This window comes from Labrus bergylta, chromosome 10 (assembly GCF_963930695.1).
Source record: "Labrus bergylta chromosome 10, fLabBer1.1, whole genome shotgun sequence".
NCBI classification, from domain to species: domain Eukaryota; kingdom Metazoa; phylum Chordata; class Actinopteri; order Labriformes; family Labridae; genus Labrus; species Labrus bergylta.
In genome coordinates this window covers 29,344,833-29,368,074 of record NC_089204.1, presented here as the reverse complement: position 1 = coordinate 29,368,074, position 23,242 = coordinate 29,344,833, and the positions used below count along the sequence as shown (strand labels likewise).

Here is a 23,242-nt window from a genome sequence, read left to right as displayed (position 1 = left end):
CTTAAAAACAACAGTTTCTAAAAAGGGGGGTCTATTTGATTTTGTTCAGAATGGTTATTGCAGAGGGAATGAAGGATTTTTTTGTAGATGTTTTTCCGGGCCAGAGGGACTTTGTAGCGTCTGCCTGATGGCAGCGATTATACAGTTCGGAGAGGGTAGTTTGTGGTGAACCGATAATTTTGCTGGCCTGATTAATGACGCGGAAGAGTTTGGTTTTGTGTTTGGTGGTGAGGGAGTTGTACCAGGATGAGATGTTAAAAGTGAGGATGGATTCAATAAGTGATTGGTAAACCAGAGTTAAAATGTGTTTGCTGACATTAAAAGTCCTCAGTTTCCTCATCAGGTGGAGTCTCTGTTGTGATTTCTTGTAGACAGAGTCAGCATGCTGTGAAAAGGAGAGACAGATGTCAATCTCTGTTCCCAGATATTTAAAAGAAAGAACCTACTCTACAAGCTGACCCTGGATTGTGAGTGGTTGGAAGAGAGGTGATGGTGATTTTCCCTCTGCCCCCACAGCACAACTCCTTAGCCTTTGTGATGTTGAGCTCCAGTGAGTCTTCTCCAATTGTCTGGACCAGGTTGTTGACTGCCTGCTAGTATTGAGTCAGGGCAGTGGTGTCAGTCAGTGGTGTCAGTCAGTTGCAGTTAAAAACTCTTAATCCATAAAACCAGTGTGGGGTGGACATGAAGGTCCAAGAGGCGGCGCAACAGAGTGTCTGTGTGTACAGTATTAAAAGCAGAGGAGAAATCCACGAACAGAATCCTAGTGTGGGGATGTGCAGAGTCAAAGTGTTTGGTGACAGTGTCTAAAAGTGTGAGACTTGCATCCTCTCCACCACGTTTTGCTTTATAGGCAAATTGTAGGGGATCAAGTTTGTTAGACAACATTTTAGACAGATGGTCACACACTATGGATGTTGTAGACTCTGAGTCCCATTTTGTTTTTGCTCTGTCCAAATATGACCCTAAGAGAGTTATTGCTTCATGAAATAGCCTCGTCAAAAAAGCTGAAATATTGCGGAGGCCAGATGAGCAAAAACTGAAAAATCTGTTTGATGTGTTTTAGCAAATGTTTGTCTCAAAACTTTGTAGAAAAATGTTGAAAAAAATCTCTGCACACCTGAATCTATACAGTATACAGTCTATGCACCGTGCAGTAGTCACAGTCTATAAACGTCACTCCCCCCCCCACCTATTGGTTCGAGGTGAATTCTCCGGAGAATATCCTGCTGCATTCTCGCTTCAGCTCACTCGGACTCACTGTGTAAAAAATACCAGGCGTCTGGCAGGAGAAACTCCAGGTGAAGTCCAAGCGAAAAATGTGGCTGTTTGCATTCACACATGCAGCTCCTTGTGTAAATATTTTTCTGCAAGTGCGAAAGCACTATAAGCAGCAATAAATGTTTTAAACAAATACAAACGTGAGTTGTCTGAGTGAACTATCATCCTGTAAAAGATGCAAGCCGATGAAAGGTCACAAAATAAGAAACAAGTTTGTAAATGAAGACAAGACGATCACTTTAAACTTCTGTTCCAGGACGATGAACAACCCTTAATCTCATGGTGTCATGTGAGCCAGCGCATGCTGCATGCATGCAGCATGTGCATGCAGTTCAGAATCAAAAAGTCGGTTTAAAAGGTCGAAAGTGTCTGAAGTTTCCTCCTCCTGCTGACAGCTTCTCCAGGTGACAGCCGGCCTAGCTGCTGTCTGCAGGCAGCGCGAGCAACACCAAACAACTGACAGCGAGTGACGTAGCCACAAAGAATGATGCTTATTGGTCCGAGATGCCTGTCAATAACATGAGCAGATCCCGCCTACCATGATAGTCTAACTCGACTCAAATAATAGTTTTAAAATGTTTAAATCCATCAATTAATAAATAATAAAATAACATGAAACACGAAACAAAATACTACAAAATAAAACACATTTAAGTTAAAACAAAATAACAGAATAAAACTAAAACAAATGTAATAAATAATTTGTAAAATGGAATATAAATTTAAATTAATTCAATTTAATAAATTAATTTAAAAAATATAAATACAAATAAATAAAATAATAGAAAATTAGGTTAAAGATATCTTTTTTTAATTTAACAACATAAATTTGAAAAACAAATAATAATAATAATAATGAAATACATATATTTTATGCTTTTGCTCTTCTACCTGTATTAAGCTTTGATAAAAGTTAAGTTTTACAACTATTTCTTTCGTTTATTTTATTTTATTAGATTCTGTGTTAACATTATTACTATGCAGTAATAGTTATAATAATAATTGTGGTAATCAAATTATCATGTATTTACTTCAGTTATTAATGTTACCTGAGTGTGAAACATTCAAATATATTTAATTGATATTTATATCTGACTATATTTGTATTCTTCCTCTCTGAAGGTGACGTCATGTTAAACTGCTGAGTCATCTTAAACGGATCCATCCAATCCATTAAAATTCCGCCTGGATCAACACCGCCCCCGTGTGGCTGAAAGGAGAACACAGAAACATGAGAGGTCACTGTAAATCTCGATGTGTTGTTTTTTCCTCTTCACTTCATCTGTCACTAAAAGTCAGGTTTTCAGAGAACTCATTAAAGATGGCGCTTTCTCTTCCTCTTCAGACTTTCATTGACCTCCTTCACATCTTTTTCTCTACAAGTGTTTTCTCTTGATATCATTAAAAACGCTTCATGGCAGCACGAGGGATAAAGGCATGCAGCATGTACGCTCGATGACTCCTATGCCACAGAGTCCACTTCAGCAAATCTGGATTATCTGAAATATATCGGGATATCATGATATGTGCGAATTTAATTCAGACAACAAGAGATCTTTGGCTACCTCCCCTAGGGGGTCCCGGGCCCCAGGTTGGATACCAATGCTTTAACCAATGCTACCAAGAGACAAGACAACAAGGGTCAACGTGGGACGAGACGAGACGAGGTGAGAGGTGTAACCCCGCCTCTCGACCAATGATGCTCAGATCAGCTCCAGGCCCCCGCAACCAAAAGTGGTATAGATGGATGGAGGTTCAGGTGTTATTATGTATCATACAGCACCTGATGAAGAACCCGGTCGGGCTGGAAATATCTTGAATTGTGCTTTTAATGCATATAGCAAATACAAAATGTAATAATTTTGTGAATCTTTGTGCATCATATCTCGTATTTTTGTTGGACTCTGCATGTGTGTGTTGGGGTTGTATCAAGTCAACTTTCGTTATATTCTTTAATAATTATACTTAATTATTAATAATACAAATAAAATATCATTAAACTATGTTTAATCTCGTTTTGGGGAACCAACCTGTAATCAGGTAAATATAACCAAAATATCACTCAAATCAGTCTCAAATTAGTTATTTAATTACTAATATTATTAATAATGAATAACTATATTTAATAAATTGAAGGCGTGAAATCCGTACACAAAGCCTTTGCACCCAGCTTATATCACAATGCAAATACACCACTAACCACAAACAACTGCTCTCTTCAATTATAACAGAATTTATTTAAACAAAGCAACATCAATCCAAAATCAATTAACTTAATCAAACAAATAACTATCATAAACTAATCTAAGCAAACAAACATTATCAAGCAAGGCTTGTGGATGAGGTGTAAATGTGTGTGTGTGTGTGTGTGTGTGTGTGTGTGTGTGTGTAGACGAGAGAGAGAGAGAAAGAGAACAAGATGGTGGAGAGAGACAATGGTGGACAACAAAGGAAGCCGTGTGGCTGCCTTTTGAAATAGTTTGAGCTCTCTGAGCTGAGTTCAGTAACTGTTACTTAAACACCAGAAAGACAGTGGCCGGACTTTGATTCAACGGCGGGTACACTGGTCTTTCTGATTGTGAAAGCCGTTGACTGAAGGTAAACTAGCATAGCATTAAACACATAGACGAACACAGCAGTTCATTACAATAAAACAAATGCAGCAGCTTACAACAGATAATAAACAGAATGTGACGTCAACAATGATGCATAATTATCAGTGGTTATAAAAGAAACATAACTATTTCCGAAACTATTTCTGCCCAGACCAAAGCTCTTACTTGGGGTAACTCCTGGTGATCGTTGCAAAGTTGGTTAGATCGTCACTCTGTTGAATGTTAAATCAACAGATTCAGGCAGGTTTCCTTCGTGGCAGATGTAGGAGGAGGGTAACGGGATTCAGATCTTCAACCAGAGCGCTACTCTATAGGGTCTTCTGGTTGCAGGAGCCGAGTTCTTTATGTGTCCTTGTGGATTCAGGGATCAGTGGGCTTCCTTCAGCGCTCCCTTCCAGTTGCGTTCAATGACGTCTTACAAAAAATCAAAGGAAAGAAACTCTTCTTTTTGCTCGAACCTGATAGCATCTGATTGCGCCCAAACTCCTAAAAATATGACGTGGAAGTAGTCAGCTGAATCATCTGATGCTTGAATTCAGCATGTGAAGAGCTACCTATACTGAGCAACCTCAGCTCTGGAGTTTAACCTATGTAAGTCAAGAGGAGGAAAGGCTTTGTCTCGAATGCTGGAGTCCATCATATGGAGAGGGTATCCTCTGGTGTCAGCAGACCACACTTGAAGAGAAGGAAGCAATGCCTGATGATTGCTTTTAAAGACTGGAGCTGCCTGTGGGTTTACCTCAGGCCTCCTCCAATGAGGATAGAGAATTCAGACGCCCCCCACCCCCCCCCCCCCACTTTTCACACCTATTTGTTAGTTTCTGTTGGGGGGTTGCTGGGCTAAGACCCCTTTGTTTAGTTTCCTTCAAAATAACTTTAGTCAGGCTTGAGACTGTGATACAGGCCTGAGTCCTTTGTTCCACACACATGGCTGAGGCCCAACATGTGTATGTTGGCTGACTTTTTCTAAACTAATGCATTCACCCAAAGGTCTGACACTTGGACAGTAATCACTTTGTTTAGTGTTTAAGTTGTGTTAGGAAAGAAGACATGTTGGGTTCTCTGTGACGTTCTTCCTGGTGTTTGTCTTATCAAATATGTTAATCATGTAAAGAGGAAGGAAGTGTTGTGATTAAAAACACTCTGATATCTGTCGTCCGCTCACTGCCTGCAGAGGAGAGTCTTCTTTCAGATGTTACTCTTCTTCATATGTAAGTAGAATCATTCCTCAACATGTCTGCTAATGTTTGAATGCTGCTGTGTTCTGATTATTCCACCTGCTAACATGTTTTATCTTCCTTAAAGTCACAATGAGAGATGAGAGGAGCAGCGATGAGTTTAACCAGAGCAGCGAATTGGTTTATCGTCGTCCTCCACTCTGTGTCAGGTACGTCATGTCTACACTTTCATTCACTTCATTAAAAAAAGAGGAAATGTGTATGAAGGTAGATATGTTGCAAAATAGGAGAGCTTGTAGAATGTGATGTGAGAGTTTCTACAAGCTCTCACATCACATTCTACAAGCTCTCACATCACATTCTGCAAACTCACATCACATTCTACAAGCTCACATCACATTCTACAAACTCACACATCACATTCTACAAGTTCTCATCACATTCTACAAACTCACATCACATTCTACAAGTTCTCATCACATTCTACAAGCTCTCACATCACATTCTACAAGTTCTCATCACATTCTACAAACTCTCTTCACATTCTACAAGTTCTCATCACATTCTACAAGCTCTCACATCACATTCTACAAGCTCTCACATCACATTCTACAAGCTCTCATCACATTCTACAAGCTCTCACATCACATTCTACAAGCTCTCACATCACATTCTACACGTTCTCATCACATTCTACAAACTCTCATCACATTCTACAAGCTCTCTCATCACATTCTACAAGTTCTCATCACATTCTACAAGCTCTCACATCACATTCTACAAGCTCTCACATCACATTCTACAAACTCTCTCATCACATTCTACAAGATCTCACATCTCATTCTACAAGCTCTCACATCACATTCTACAAGTTCTCACATCACATTCTACAAGCTCTCACATCACATTCTACAAGTTCTCACATCACATTCTACAAACTCTCATCACATTCTACAAGCTCTCATCACATTCTACAAGTTCTCACATCACATTCTACAAACTCTCATCACATTCTACAAACTCTCACATCACATTCTACAAGCTCACATCACATTCTACAAGCTCTCACATCACATTCTACAAGCTCTCACATCACATTCTACAAGCTCTCATCACATTCTACACGTTCTCACATCTCATTCTACAAGTTCTCATCACATTCTACAAGCTCTCACACCACATTCTACAAGCTCTCACATCACATTCTACAAGCTCTCATCACATTCTACAAGCTCTCACATCACATTCTACAAGCTCTCACATCACATTCTACAAGCTCTCACATCACATTCTACAAGCTCTCATCACATTCTACAAGCTCTCACATCACATTCTACACGTTCTCATCACATTCTACAAGCTCTCACATCACATTCTACAAGCTCTCACATCACATTCTACAAGTTCTCATCACATTCTATAAACTCTCACATCACATTCTACAAGCTCACATCACATTCTACAAGCTCTCACATCACATTCTACAAGCTCTCACATCACATTCTACAAGCTCTCACATCACATTCTACAAGCTCTCATCACATTCTACACGTTCTCACATCTCATTCTACAAGTTCTCATCACATTCTACAAGCTCTCACACCACATTCTACAAGCTCTCACATCACATTCTACAAGCTCTCACATCACATTCTACAAGCTCTCACATCACATTCTACAAGCTCTCACATCACATTCTACAAGCTCTCACATCACATTCTACAAGCTCTCATCACATTCTACAAGCTCTCACATCACATTCTACAAGTTCTCATCACATTCTATAAACTCTCACATCACAATCTACAAGCTCTCACATCACATTCTACAAGCTCTCACATCACATTCTACAAGTTCTCATCACATTCTATAAACTCTCACATCACATTCTACAAGCTCACATCACATTCTACAAGCTCTCACATCACATTCTACAAGCTCTCACATCACATTCTACAAGCTCTCACATCACATTCTACAAGCTCTCATCACATTCTACACGTTCTCATCACATTCTACAAGCTCTCACATCACATTCTACAAGCTCTCACATCACATTCTACAAGTTCTCATCACATTCTACAAGCTCTCACATCACATTCTACAAGCTCTCACATCACATTCTACAAGTTCTCATCACATTCTACAAGCTCTCATCACATTCTACAAACTCTCATCACATTCTACAAGCTCTCACATCACATTCTACAAGTTCTCATCACATTCTACAAGCTCTCACATCACATTCTACAAGCTCTCACATCACATTCTACAAGCTCTCATCACATTCTACAAGCTCTCACATCACATTCTACAAGCTCTCATCACATTCTACAAGTTCTCATCACATTCTACAAGTTCTCATCACATTCTACAAGCTCACACATCACATTCTACAAGCTCTCACATCACATTCTACAAGCTCTCATCACATTCTACAAGCTCTCATCACATTCTACAAGCTCTCTCATCACATTCTACACGTTCTCATCACATTCTACAAGCTCACATCACATTCTACAAGCTCTCACATCACATTCTACAAGCTCTCATCACATTCTACAAGCTCTCACATCACATTCTACAAGCTCTCATCACATTCTACAAGTTCTCATCACATTCTACACGTTCTCACATCTCATTCTACAAGTTCTCATCACATTCTACAAGCTCTCACACCACATTCTACAAGCTCTCACATCACATTCTACAAGCTCTCATCACATTCTACAAGCTCTCACATCACATTCTACAAGCTCTCACATCACATTCTACAAGCTCTCACATCACATTCTACAAGCTCTCACATCACATTCTACAAGCTCTCATCACATTCTACAAGCTCTCACATCACATTCTACACGTTCTCATCACATTCTACAAGCTCTCACATCACATTCTACAAGCTCTCACATCACATTCTACAAGTTCTCATCACATTCTATAAACTCTCACATCACATTCTACAAGCTCACATCACATTCTACAAGCTCTCACATCACATTCTACAAGCTCTCACATCACATTCTACAAGCTCTCACATCACATTCTACAAGCTCTGATCACATTCTACACGTTCTCACATCTCATTCTACAAGTTCTCATCACATTCTACAAGCTCTCACACCACATTCTACAAGCTCTCACATCACATTCTACAAGCTCTCACATCACATTCTACAAGCTCTCACATCACATTCTACAAGCTCTCACATCACATTCTACAAGCTCTCACATCACATTCTACAAGCTCTCACATCACATTCTACAAGCTCTCATCACATTCTACAAGCTCTCACATCACATTCTACAAGTTCTCATCACATTCTATAAACTCTCACATCACATTCTACAAGCTCTCACATCACATTCTACAAGCTCTCACATCACATTCTACAAGTTCTCATCACATTCTATAAACTCTCACATCACATTCTACAAGCTCACATCACATTCTACAAGCTCTCACATCACATTCTACAAGCTCTCACATCACATTCTACAAGCTCTCACATCACATTCTACAAGCTCTCATCACATTCTACACGTTCTCACATCTCATTCTACAAGTTCTCATCACATTCTACAAGCTCTCACACCACATTCTACAAGCTCTCACATCACATTCTACAAGCTCTCACATCACATTCTACAAGCTCTCACATCACATTCTACAAGCTCTCATCACATTCTACAAGCTCTCACATCACATTCTACACGTTCTCATCACATTCTACAAGCTCTCACATCACATTCTACAAGCTCTCACATCACATTCTACAAGTTCTCATCACATTCTACAAGCTCTCACATCACATTCTACAAGCTCTCACATCACATTCTACAAGTTCTCATCACATTCTACAAGCTCTCATCACATTCTACAAACTCTCATCACATTCTACAAGCTCTCACATCACATTCTACAAGTTCTCATCACATTCTACAAGCTCTCACATCACATTCTACAAGCTCTCACATCACATTCTACAAGCTCTCATCACATTCTACAAGCTCTCACATCACATTCTACAAGCTCTCATCACATTCTACAAGTTCTCATCACATTCTACAAGTTCTCATCACATTCTACAAGCTCACACATCACATTCTACAAGCTCTCACATCACATTCTACAAGCTCTCATCACATTCTACAAGCTCTCATCACATTCTACAAGCTCTCTCATCACATTCTACACGTTCTCATCACATTCTACAAGCTCACATCACATTCTACAAGCTCTCACATCACATTCTACAAGCTCTCATCACATTCTACAAGCTCTCACATCACATTCTACAAGCTCTCATCACATTCTACAAGTTCTCATCACATTCTACACGTTCTCACATCTCATTCTACAAGTTCTCATCACATTCTACAAGCTCTCACATCACATTCTACAAGCTCTCATCACATTCTACACGTTCTCACATCTCATTCTACAAGTTCTCATCACATTCTACAAGCTCTCACACCACATTCTACAAGCTCTCACATCACATTCTACAAGCTCTCATCACATTCTACAAGCTCTCACATCACATTCTACAAGCTCTCACATCACATTCTACAAGCTCTCACATCACATTCTACAAGCTCTCACATCACATTCTACAAGCTCTCATCACATTCTACAAGCTCTCACATCACATTCTACACGTTCTCACATCTCATTCTACAAGTTCTCATCACATTCTACAAGCTCTCACATCACATTCTACAAGCTCTCACATCACATTCTACAAGCTCTCACATCACATTCTACAAGCTCTCATCACATTCTACAAGCTCTCACATCACATTCTACACGTTCTCATCAAATTCTACAAGCTCTCACATCACATTCTACAAGCTCTCACATCACATTCTACAAGTTCTCATCACATTCTACAAGCTCTCACATCACATTCTACAAGTTCTCATCACATTCTACAAGCTCTCACATCACATTCTACAAGCTCTCACATCACATTCTACAAGTTCTCATCACATTCTACAAGCTATCATCACATTCTACAAACTCTCATCACATTCTACAAGCTCTCACATCACATTCTACAAGTTCTCATCACATTCTACAAGCTCTCACATCACATTCTACAAGCTCTCACATCACATTCTACAAGCTCTCATCACATTCTACAAGCTCTCACATCACATTCTACAAGCTCTCATCACATTCTACAAGTTCTCATCACATTCTACACGTTCTCATCACATTCTACAAGCTCTCACATCACATTCTACAAGCTCTCACATCACATTCTACAAGTTCTCATCACATTCTACAAGCTCTCACATCACATTCTACAAGCTCTCACATCACATTCTACAAGTTCTCATCACATTCTACAAGCTCTCACATCACATTCTACAAGCTCTCACATCACATTCTACAAGTTCTCATCACATTCTACAAGCTATCATCACATTCTACAAACTCTCATCACATTCTACAAGCTCTCACATCACATTCTACAAGTTCTCATCACATTGTACAAGCTCTCACATCACATTCTACAAGCTCTCACATCACATTCTACAAGCTCTCATCACATTCTACAAGCTCTCACATCACATTCTACAAGCTCTCATCACATTCTACAAGTTCTCATCACATTCTACACGTTCTCATCACATTCTACAAGCTCTCACATCACATTCTACAAGCTCTCACATCACATTCTACAAGTTCTCATCACATTCTACAAGCTCTCACATCACATTCTACAAGCTCTCACATCACATTCTACAAGTTCTCATCACATTCTACAAGCTCTCATCACATTCTACAAACTCTCATCACATTCTACAAGCTCTCACATCACATTCTACAAGTTCTCATCACATTCTACAAGCTCTCACATCACATTCTACAAGCTCTCACATCACATTCTACAAGCTCTCATCACATTCTACAAGCTCTCACATCACATTCTACAAGCTCTCATCACATTCTACAAGTTCTCATCACATTCTACAAGTTCTCATCACATTCTACAAGCTCACACATCACATTCTACAAGCTCTCACATCACATTCTACAAGCTCTCATCACATTCTACAAGCTCTCATCACATTCTACAAGCTCTCTCATCACATTCTACACGTTCTCATCACATTCTACAAGCTCACATCACATTCTACAAGCTCTCACATCACATTCTACAAGCTCTCATCACATTCTACAAGCTCTCACATCACATTCTACAAGCTCTCATCACATTCTACAAGTTCTCATCACATTCTACACGTTCTCACATCTCATTCTACAAGTTCTCATCACATTCTACAAGCTCTCACACCACATTCTACAAGCTCTCACATCACATTCTACAAGTTCTCATCACATTCTACAAGCTCTCACATCACATTCTACAAGTTCTCATCACATTCTACAAGCTCTCACATCACATTCTACAAGCTCTCACATCACATTCTACAAGTTCTCATCACATTCTACAAGCTATCATCACATTCTACAAACTCTCATCACATTCTACAAGCTCTCACATCACATTCTACAAGTTCTCATCACATTCTACAAGCTCTCACATCACATTCTACAAGCTCTCACATCACATTCTACAAGCTCTCATCACATTCTACAAGCTCTCACATCACATTCTACAAGCTCTCATCACATTCTACAAGTTCTCATCACATTCTACACGTTCTCATCACATTCTACAAGCTCTCACATCACATTCTACAAGCTCTCACATCACATTCTACAAGTTCTCATCACATTCTACAAGCTATCATCACATTCTACAAACTCTCATCACATTCTACAAGCTCTCACATCACATTCTACAAGTTCTCATCACATTCTACAAGCTCTCACATCACATTCTACAAGCTCTCACATCACATTCTACAAGCTCTCATCACATTCTACAAGCTCTCACATCACATTCTACAAGCTCTCATCACATTCTACAAGTTCTCATCACATTCTACACGTTCTCATCACATTCTACAAGCTCTCACATCACATTCTACAAGCTCTCACATCACATTCTACAAGTTCTCATCACATTCTACAAGCTCTCACATCACATTCTACAAGCTCTCACATCACATTCTACAAGTTCTCATCACATTCTACAAGCTCTCATCACATTCTACAAACTCTCATCACATTCTACAAGCTCTCACATCACATTCTACAAGTTCTCATCACATTCTACAAGCTCTCACATCACATTCTACAAGCTCTCACATCACATTCTACAAGCTCTCATCACATTCTACAAGCTCTCACATCACATTCTACAAGCTCTCATCACATTCTACAAGTTCTCATCACATTCTACAAGTTCTCATCACATTCTACAAGCTCTCACATCACATTCTACAAGCTCTCACATCACATTCTACAAGCTCTCATCACATTCTACAAGCTCTCATCACATTCTACAAGCTCTCTCATCACATTCTACACGTTCTCATCACATTCTACAAGCTCACATCACATTCTACAAGCTCTCACATCACATTCTACAAGCTCTCATCACATTCTACAAGCTCTCACATCACATTCTACAAGCTCTCATCACATTCTACAAGTTCTCATCACATTCTACACGTTCTCACATCTCATTCTACAAGTTCTCATCACATTCTACAAGCTCTCACACCACATTCTACAAGCTCTCACATCACATTCTACAAGTTCTCATCACATTCTACAAGCTCTCACATCACATTCTACAAGTTCTCATCACATTCTACAAGCTCTCACATCACATTCTACAAGCTCTCACATCACATTCTACAAGTTCTCATCACATTCTACAAGCTATCATCACATTCTACAAACTCTCATCACATTCTACAAGCTCTCACATCACATTCTACAAGTTCTCATCACATTCTACAAGCTCTCACATCACATTCTACAAGCTCTCACATCACATTCTACAAGCTCTCATCACATTCTACAAGCTCTCACATCACATTCTACAAGCTCTCATCACATTCTACAAGTTCTCATCACATTCTACACGTTCTCATCACATTCTACAAGCTCTCACATCACATTCTACAAGCTCTCACATCACATTCTACAAGTTCTCATCACATTCTACAAGCTCTCACATCACATTCTACAAGCTCTCACATCACATTCTACAAGTTCTCATCACATTCTACAAGCTCTCATCACATTCTACAAACTCTCATCACATTCTACAAGCTCTCACATCACATTCTACAAGTTCTCATCACATTCTACAAGCTCTCACATCACATTCTACAAGCTCTCACATCACATTCTATAAGCTCTCATCACATTCTACAAGCTCTCACATCACATTCTACAAGCTCTCATCACATTCTACAAGTTCTCATCACATTCTACAAGTTCTCATCACATTCTACAAGCTCACACATCACATTCTACAAGCTCTCACATCACATTCTACAAGCTCTCATCACATTCTACAAGCTCTCATCACATTCTACAAGCTCTCTCATCACATTCTACACGTTCTCATCACATTCTACAAGCTCACATCACATTCTACAAGCTCTCACATCACATTCTACAAGCTCTCATCACATTCTACAAGCTCTCACATCACATTCTACAAGCTCTCATCACATTCTACAAGTTCTCATCACATTCTACACGTTCTCACATCTCATTCTACAAGTTCTCATCACATTCTACAAGCTCTCACACCACATTCTACAAGCTCTCACATCACATTCTACAAGCTCTCATCACATTCTACAAGCTCTCACATCACATTCTACAAGCTCTCACATCACATTCTACAAGCTCTCACATCACATTCTACAAGCTCTCACATCACATTCTACAAGCTCTCATCACATTCTACAAGCTCTCACATCACATTCTACACGTTCTCATCACATTCTACAAGCTCTCACATCACATTCTACAAGCTCTCACATCACATTCTACAAGTTCTCATCACATTCTATAAACTCTCACATCACATTCTACAAGCTCACATCACATTCTACAAGCTCTCACATCACATTCTACAAGCTCTCGCATCACATTCTACAAGCTCTCACATCACATTCTACAAGCTCTCATCACATTCTACACGTTCTCACATCTCATTCTACAAGTTCTCATCACATTCTACAAGCTCTCACACCACATTCTACAAGCTCTCACATCACATTCTACAAGCTCTCACATCACATTCTACAAGCTCTCATCACATTCTACAAGCTCTCACATCACATTCTACACGTTCTCACATCTCATTCTACAAGTTCTCATCACATTCTACAAGCTCTCACATCACATTCTACAAGCTCTCACATCACATTCTACAAGCTCTCACATCACATTCTACAAGCTCTCATCACATTCTACAAGCTCTCACATCACATTCTACACGTTCTCATCACATTCTACAAGCTCTCACATCACATTCTACAAGCTCTCACATCACATTCTACAAGTTCTCATCACATTCTACAAGCTCTCACATCACATTCTACAAGTTCTCATCACATTCTACAAGCTCTCACATCACATTCTACAAGCTCTCACATCACATTCTACAAGTTCTCATCACATTCTACAAGCTATCATCACATTCTACAAACTCTCATCACATTCTACAAGCTCTCACATCACATTCTACAAGTTCTCATCACATTCTACAAGCTCTCACATCACATTCTACAAGCTCTCACATCACATTCTACAAGCTCTCATCACATTCTACAAGCTCTCATCACATTCTACAAGCTCTCATCACATTCTACAAGTTCTCATCACATTCTACAAGTTCTCATCACATTCTACAAGCTCACACATCACATTCTACAAGCTCTCACATCACATTCTACAAGTTCTCATCACATTCTACAAGTTCTCATCACATTCTACAAGCTCTCACATCACATTCTACAAGCTCTCATCACATTCTACAAGCTCTCATCACATTCTACAAGCTCTCTCATCACATTCTACACGTTCTCATCACATTCTACAAGCTCACATCACATTCTACACGTTCTCATCACATTCTACAAGCTCACATCACATTCTACACGTTCTCACATCACATTCTACAAGCTCACATCACATTCTACACGTTCTCACATCACATTCTACAAGCTCTCATCACATTCTACAAGCTCTCACATCACATTCTACACGTTCTCACATCACATTCTACAAGCTCTCATCACACATCACATTCTACAAGCTCTCATCACATTCTACAAGCTCTCATCACATTCTACAAGCTCTCATCACATTCTACAAGCTCTCACATCACATTCTACAAGCTCTCATCACATTCTACAAGCTCTCACATCACATTCTACAAGCTCTCATCACATTCTACAAGTTCTCATCTCATTCTACACGTTCTCATCACATTCTACAAGCTCTCACATCACATTCTACAAGCTCTCACATCACATTCTACAAGCTCTCATCACATTCTACAAGCTCTCACATCACATTCTACAAGTTCTCATCACATTCTACAAGCTCTCACATCACATTCTACAAGTTCTCATCACATTCTACAAGCTCTCACATCACATTCTACAAGTTCTCATCACATTCTACAAACTCACATCACATTCTACAAGTTCTCATCACATTCTACAAGCTCTCACATCACATTCTACAAGCTCTCACATCACATTCTACAAGCTCTCATCACATTCTACAAACTCACACATCACATTCTACGAGTTCTCACATCACATTCTACAAGCTCTCATCACATTCTACAAGCTCTCACATCACATTCTACAAGCTCTCATCACACATCACATTCTACAAGCTCTCATCACATTCTACAAGCTCTCATCACATTCTACAAGCTCTCATCACATTCTACAAGCTCTCACATCACATTCTACAAGCTCTCATCACATTCTACAAGCTCTCACATCACATTCTACAAGCTCTCACATCACATTCTACAAGCTCTCATCACATTCTACAAGTTCTCATCACATTCTACAAGTTCTCATCACATTCTACAAGCTCTCACATCACATTCTACAAGCTCTCATCACATTCTACAAGCTCTCATCACATTCTACAAGCTCTCTCATCACATTCTACACGTTCTCATCACATTCTACAAGCTCACATCACATTCTACACGTTCTCACATCACATTCTACAAGCTCACATCACATTCTACACGTTCTCACATCACATTCTACAAGTTCTCATCACATTCTACAAGTTCTCATCACATTCTACAAGCTCACACATCACATTCTACAAGCTCACATCACATTCTACACGTTCTCACATCACATTCTACAAGTTCTCATCACATTCTACAAGCTCTCATCACATTCTACAAGTTCTCATCACATTCTACAAGTTCTCATCACATTCTACAAGCTCTCACATCACATTCTACAAGCTCTCACATCACATTCTACAAGCTCTCATCACATTCTACAAGCTCTCTCATCACATTCTACACGTTCTCATCACATTCTACAAGCTCTCACATCACATTCTACAAGCTCTCACATCACATTCTACAAGCTCACATCACATTCTACAAGCTCTCACATCACATTCTACAAGCTCTCACATCACATTCTACAAGCTCACATCACATTCTACAAGCTCTCACATCACATTCTACAAGCTCTCACATCACATTCTACAAACTCACATCACATTCTACAAGCTCTCACATCACATTCTACAAACTCACATCACATTCTACAAACTCTCTCATCACATTCTACACGTTCTCATCACATTCTACAAGCTCTCATCACATTCTACAAGCTCACACATCACATTCTACAAGCTCACATCACATTCTACAAGCTCTCACATCACATTCTACAAGCTCACATCACATTCTACAAGCTCTCACATCACATTCTACAAGCTCTCACATCACATTCTACAAGCTCTCACATCACATTCTACAAGCTCACATCACATTCTACAAGCTCTCACATCACATTCTACAAGCTCACATCACATTCTACAAGCTCTCACATCACATTCTACAAACTCACATCACATTCTACAAGCTCTCACATCACATTCTACAAACTCACATCACATTCTACAAACTCTCTCATCACATTCTACACGTTCTCATCACATTCTACAAGCTCTCATCACATTCTACAAGCTCACACATCACATTCTACAAGCTCACATCACATTCTACAAGCTCACATCACATTCTACAAGCTCTCACATCACATTCTACAAGCTCTCACATCACATTCTACAAGCTCTCATCACATTCTACAAGTTCTCACATCACATTCTACAAACTCTCATCACATTCTATAAACTCTCACATCACATTCTACAAGCTCACATCACATTCTACAAGCTCTCACATCACATTCTACAAGCTCTCACATCACATTCTACAAGCTCTCATCACATTCTACACGTTCTCACATCTCATTCTACAAGTTCTCATCACATTCTACAAGCTCTCACACCACATTCTACAAGCTCTCACATCACATTCTACAAGCTCTCATCACATTCTACAAGCTCTCACATCACATTCTACAAGCTCTCACATCACATTCTACAAGCTCTCACATCACATTCTACAAGCTCTCACATCACATTCTACAAGCTCTCATCACATTCTACAAGCTCTCACATCACATTCTACACATTCTCATCACATTCTACAAGCTCTCACATCACATTCTACAAGCTCTCACATCACATTCTACAAGTTCTCATCACATTCTACACGTTCTCACATCACATTCTACAAGCTCACATCACATTCTACAAGCTCTCACATCACATTCTACAAGCTCTCACATCACATTCTACAAGCTCTCACATCACATTCTACAAGCTCTCATCACATTCTACACGTTCTCACATCTCATTCTACAAGTTCTCATCACATTCTACAAGCTCTCACACCACATTCTACAAGCTCTCACATCACATTCTACAAGCTCTCACATCACATTCTACAAGCTCTCACATCACATTCTACAAGCTCTCACATCACATTCTACAAGCTCTCATCACATTCTACAAGCTCTCACATCACATTCTACAAGTTCTCATCACATTCTATAAACTCTCACATCACATTCTACAAGCTCTCACATCACATTCTACAAGCTCTCACATCACATTCTACAAGTTCTCATCACATTCTATAAACTCTCACATCACATTCTACAAGCTCACATCACATTCTACAAGCTCTCACATCACATTCTACAAGCTCTCACATCACATTCTACAAGCTCTCACATCACATTCTACAAGCTCTCATCACATTCTACACGTTCTCACATCTCATTCTACAAGTTCTCATCACATTCTACAAGCTCTCACACCACATTCTACAAGCTCTCACATCACATTCTACAAGCTCTCACATCACATTCTACAAGCTCTCACATCACATTCTACAAGCTCTCACATCACATTCTACAAGCTCTCATCACATTCTACAAGCTCTCACATCACATTCTACACGTTCTCATCACATTCTACAAGCTCTCACATCACATTCTACAAGCTCTCACATCACATTCTACAAGTTCTCATCACATTCTACAAGCTCTCACATCACATTCTACAAGCTCTCACATCACATTCTACAAGTTCTCATCACATTCTACAAGCTCTCATCACATTCTACAAACTCTCATCACATTCTACAAGCTCTCACATCACATTCTACAAGTTCTCATCACATTCTACAAGCTCTCACATCACATTCTACAAGCTCTCACATCACATTCTACAAGCTCTCATCACATTCTACAAGCTCTCACATCACATTCTACAAGCTCTCATCACATTCTACAAGTTCTCATCACATTCTACAAGTTCTCATCACATTCTACAAGCTCACACATCACATTCTACAAGCTCTCACATCACATTCTACAAGCTCTCATCACATTCTACAAGCTCTCATCACATTCTACAAGCTCTCTCATCACATTCTACACGTTCTCATCACATTCTACAAGCTCACATCACATTCTACAAGCTCTCACATCACATTCTACAAGCTCTCATCACATTCTACAAGCTCTCACATCACATTCTACAAGCTCTCATCACATTCTACAAGTTCTCATCACATTCTACACGTTCTCACATCTCATTCTACAAGTTCTCATCACATTCTACAAGCTCTCACACCACATTCTACAAGCTCTCACATCACATTCTACAAGCTCTCATCACATTCTACAAGCTCTCACATCACATTCTACAAGCTCTTACATCACATTCTACAAGCTCTCACATCACATTCTACGAGCTCTCACATCACATTCTACAAGCTCTCATCACATTCTACAAGCTCTCACATCACATTCTACACGTTCTCATCACATTCTACAAGCTCTCACATCACATTCTACAAGCTCTCACATCACATTCTACAAGTTCTCATCACATTCTATAAACTCTCACATCACATTCTACAAGCTCACATCACATTCTACAAGCTCTCACATCACATTCTACAAGCTCTCACATCACATTCTACAAGCTCTCATCACATTCTACACGTTCTCACATCTCATTCTACAAGTTCTCATCACATTCTACAAGCTCTCACACCACATTCTACAAGCTCTCACATCACATTCTACAAGCTCTCATCACATTCTACAAGCTCTCACATCACATTCTACAAGCTCTCACATCACATTCTACAAGCTCTCACATCACATTCTACAAGCTCTCACATCACATTCTACAAGCTCTCATCACATTCTACAAGCTCTCACATCACATTCTACAAGTTCTCATCACATTCTATAAACTCTCACATCACATTCTACAAGCTCTCACATCACATTCTACAAGCTCTCACATCACATTCTACAAGTTCTCATCACATTCTATAAACTCTCACATCACATTCTACAAGCTCACATCACATTCTACAAGCTCTCACATCACATTCTACAAGCTCTCACATCACATTCTACAAGCTCTCACATCACATTCTACAAGCTCTCATCACATTCTACACGTTCTCACATCTCATTCTACAAGTTCTCATCACATTCTACAAGCTCTCACACCACATTCTACAAGCTCTCACATCACATTCTACAAGCTCTCATCACATTCTACAAGCTCTCACATCACATTCTACAAGCTCTCACATCACATTCTACAAGCTCTCACATCACATTCTACAAGCTCTCACATCACATTCTACAAGCTCTCATCACATTCTACAAGCTCTCACATCACATTCTACAAGTTCTCATCACATTCTATAAACTCTCACATCACATTCTACAAGCTCTCACATCACATTCTACAAGCTCTCACATCACATTCTACAAGTTCTCATCACATTCTATAAACTCTCACATCACATTCTACAAGCTCACATCACATTCTACAAGCTCTCACATCACATTCTACAAGCTCTCACATCACATTCTACAAGCTCTCACATCACATTCTACAAGCTCTCATCACATTCTACACGTTCTCACATCTCATTCTACAAGTTCTCATCACATTCTACAAGCTCTCACACCACATTCTACAAGCTCTCACATCACATTCTACAAGCTCTCACATCACATTCTACAAGCTCTCACATCACATTCTACAAGCTCTCATCACATTCTACAAGCTCTCACATCACATTCTACACGTTCTCATCACATTCTACAAGCTCTCACATCACATTCTACAAGCTCTCACATCACATTCTACAAGTTCTCATCACATTCTACAAGCTCTCACATCACATTCTACAAGCTCTCACATCACATTCTACAAGTTCTCATCACATTCTACAAGCTCTCATCACATTCTACAAACTCTCATCACATTCTACAAGCTCTCACATCACATTCTACAAGTTCTCATCACATTCTACAAGCTCTCACATCACATTCTACAAGCTCTCACATCACATTCTACAAGCTCTCATCACATTCTACAAGCTCTCACATCACATTCTACAAGCTCTCACATCACATTCTACAAGCTCTCATCACATTCTACAAGTTCTCATCACATTCTACAAGTTCTCATCACATTCTACAAGCTCACACATCACATTCTACAAGCTCTCACATCACATTCTACAAGCTCTCATCACATTCTACAAGCTCTCATCACATTCTACAAGTTCTCATCACATTCTACAAGCTCACACATCACATTCTACAAGCTCTCACATCACATTCTACAAGCTCTCATCACATTCTACAAGCTCTCATCACATTCTACAAGCTCTCACATCACATTCTACAAGTTCTCATCACATTCTATAAACTCTCACATCACATTCTACAAGCTCTCACATCACATTCTACAAGCTCTCACATCACATTCTACAAGTTCTCATCACATTCTATAAACTCTCACATCACATTCTACAAGCTCACATCACATTCTACAAGCTCTCACATCACATTCTACAAGCTCTCACATCACATTCTACAAGCTCTCACATCACATTCTACAAGCTCTCATCACATTCTACACGTTCTCACATCTCATTCTACAAGTTCTCATCACATTCTACAAGCTCTCACACCACATTCTACAAGCTCTCACATCACATTCTACAAGCTCTCACATCACATTCTACAAGCTCTCACATCACATTCTACAAGCTCTCACATCACATTCTACAAGCTCTCATCACATTCTACAAGCTCTCACATCACATTCTACACGTTCTCATCACATTCTACAAGCTCTCACATCACATTCTACAAGCTCTCACATCACATTCTACAAGTTCTCATCACATTCTACAAGCTCTCACATCACATTCTACAAGCTCTCACATCACATTCTACAAGTTCTCATCACATTCTACAAGCTCTCATCACATTCTACAAACTCTCATCACATTCTACAAGCTCTCACATCACATTCTACAAGTTCTCATCACATTCTACAAGCTCTCACATCACATTCTACAAGCTCTCACATCACATTCTACAAGCTCTCATCACATTCTACAAGCTCTCACATCACATTCTACAAGCTCTCATCACATTCTACAAGTTCTCATCACATTCTACAAGTTCTCATCACATTCTACAAGCTCACACATCACATTCTACAAGCTCTCACATCACATTCTACAAGCTCTCATCACATTCTACAAGCTCTCATCACATTCTACAAGCTCTCTCATCACATTCTACACGTTCTCATCACATTCTACAAGCTCACATCACATTCTACAAGCTCTCACATCACATTCTACAAGCTCTCATCACATTCTACAAGCTCTCACATCACATTCTACAAGCTCTCATCACATTCTACAAGTTCTCATCACATTCTACACGTTCTCACATCTCATTCTACAAGTTCTCATCACATTCTACAAGCTCTCACACCACATTCTACAAGCTCTCACATCACATTCTACAAGCTCTCATCACATTCTACAAGCTCTCACATCACATTCTACAAGCTCTTACATCACATTCTACAAGCTCTCACATCACATTCTACGAGCTCTCACATCACATTCTACAAGCTCTCATCACATTCTACAAGCTCTCACATCACATTCTACACGTTCTCATCACATTCTACAAGCTCTCACATCACATTCTACAAGCTCTCACATCACATTCTACAAGTTCTCATCACATTCTATAAACTCTCACATCACATTCTACAAGCTCACATCACATTCTACAAGCTCTCACATCACATTCTACAAGCTCTCACATCACATTCTACAAGCTCTCATCACATTCTACACGTTCTCACATCTCATTCTACAAGTTCTCATCACATTCTACAAGCTCTCACACCACATTCTACAAGCTCTCACATCACATTCTACAAGCTCTCATCACATTCTACAAGCTCTCACATCACATTCTACAAGCTCTCACATCACATTCTACAAGCTCTCACATCACATTCTACAAGCTCTCACATCACATTCTACAAGCTCTCATCACATTCTACAAGCTCTCACATCACATTCTACAAGTTCTCATCACATTCTATAAACTCTCACATCACATTCTACAAGCTCTCACATCACATTCTACAAGCTCTCACATCACATTCTACAAGTTCTCATCACATTCTATAAACTCTCACATCACATTCTACAAGCTCACATCACATTCTACAAGCTCTCACATCACATTCTACAAGCTCTCACATCACATTCTACAAGCTCT

At 39.4% G+C, this 23,242-nt stretch overlaps 1 protein-coding gene across 1 annotated transcript in view; it reads right to left on the bottom strand.

The window, feature by feature from the left end:
* LOC110003907 (glycine N-acyltransferase-like protein 3) overlaps positions 1 to 23,242 on the bottom strand; it is a 128,554-nt gene that overhangs the window by 11,247 nt on the left and 94,065 nt on the right. The window lies entirely within an intron of this gene.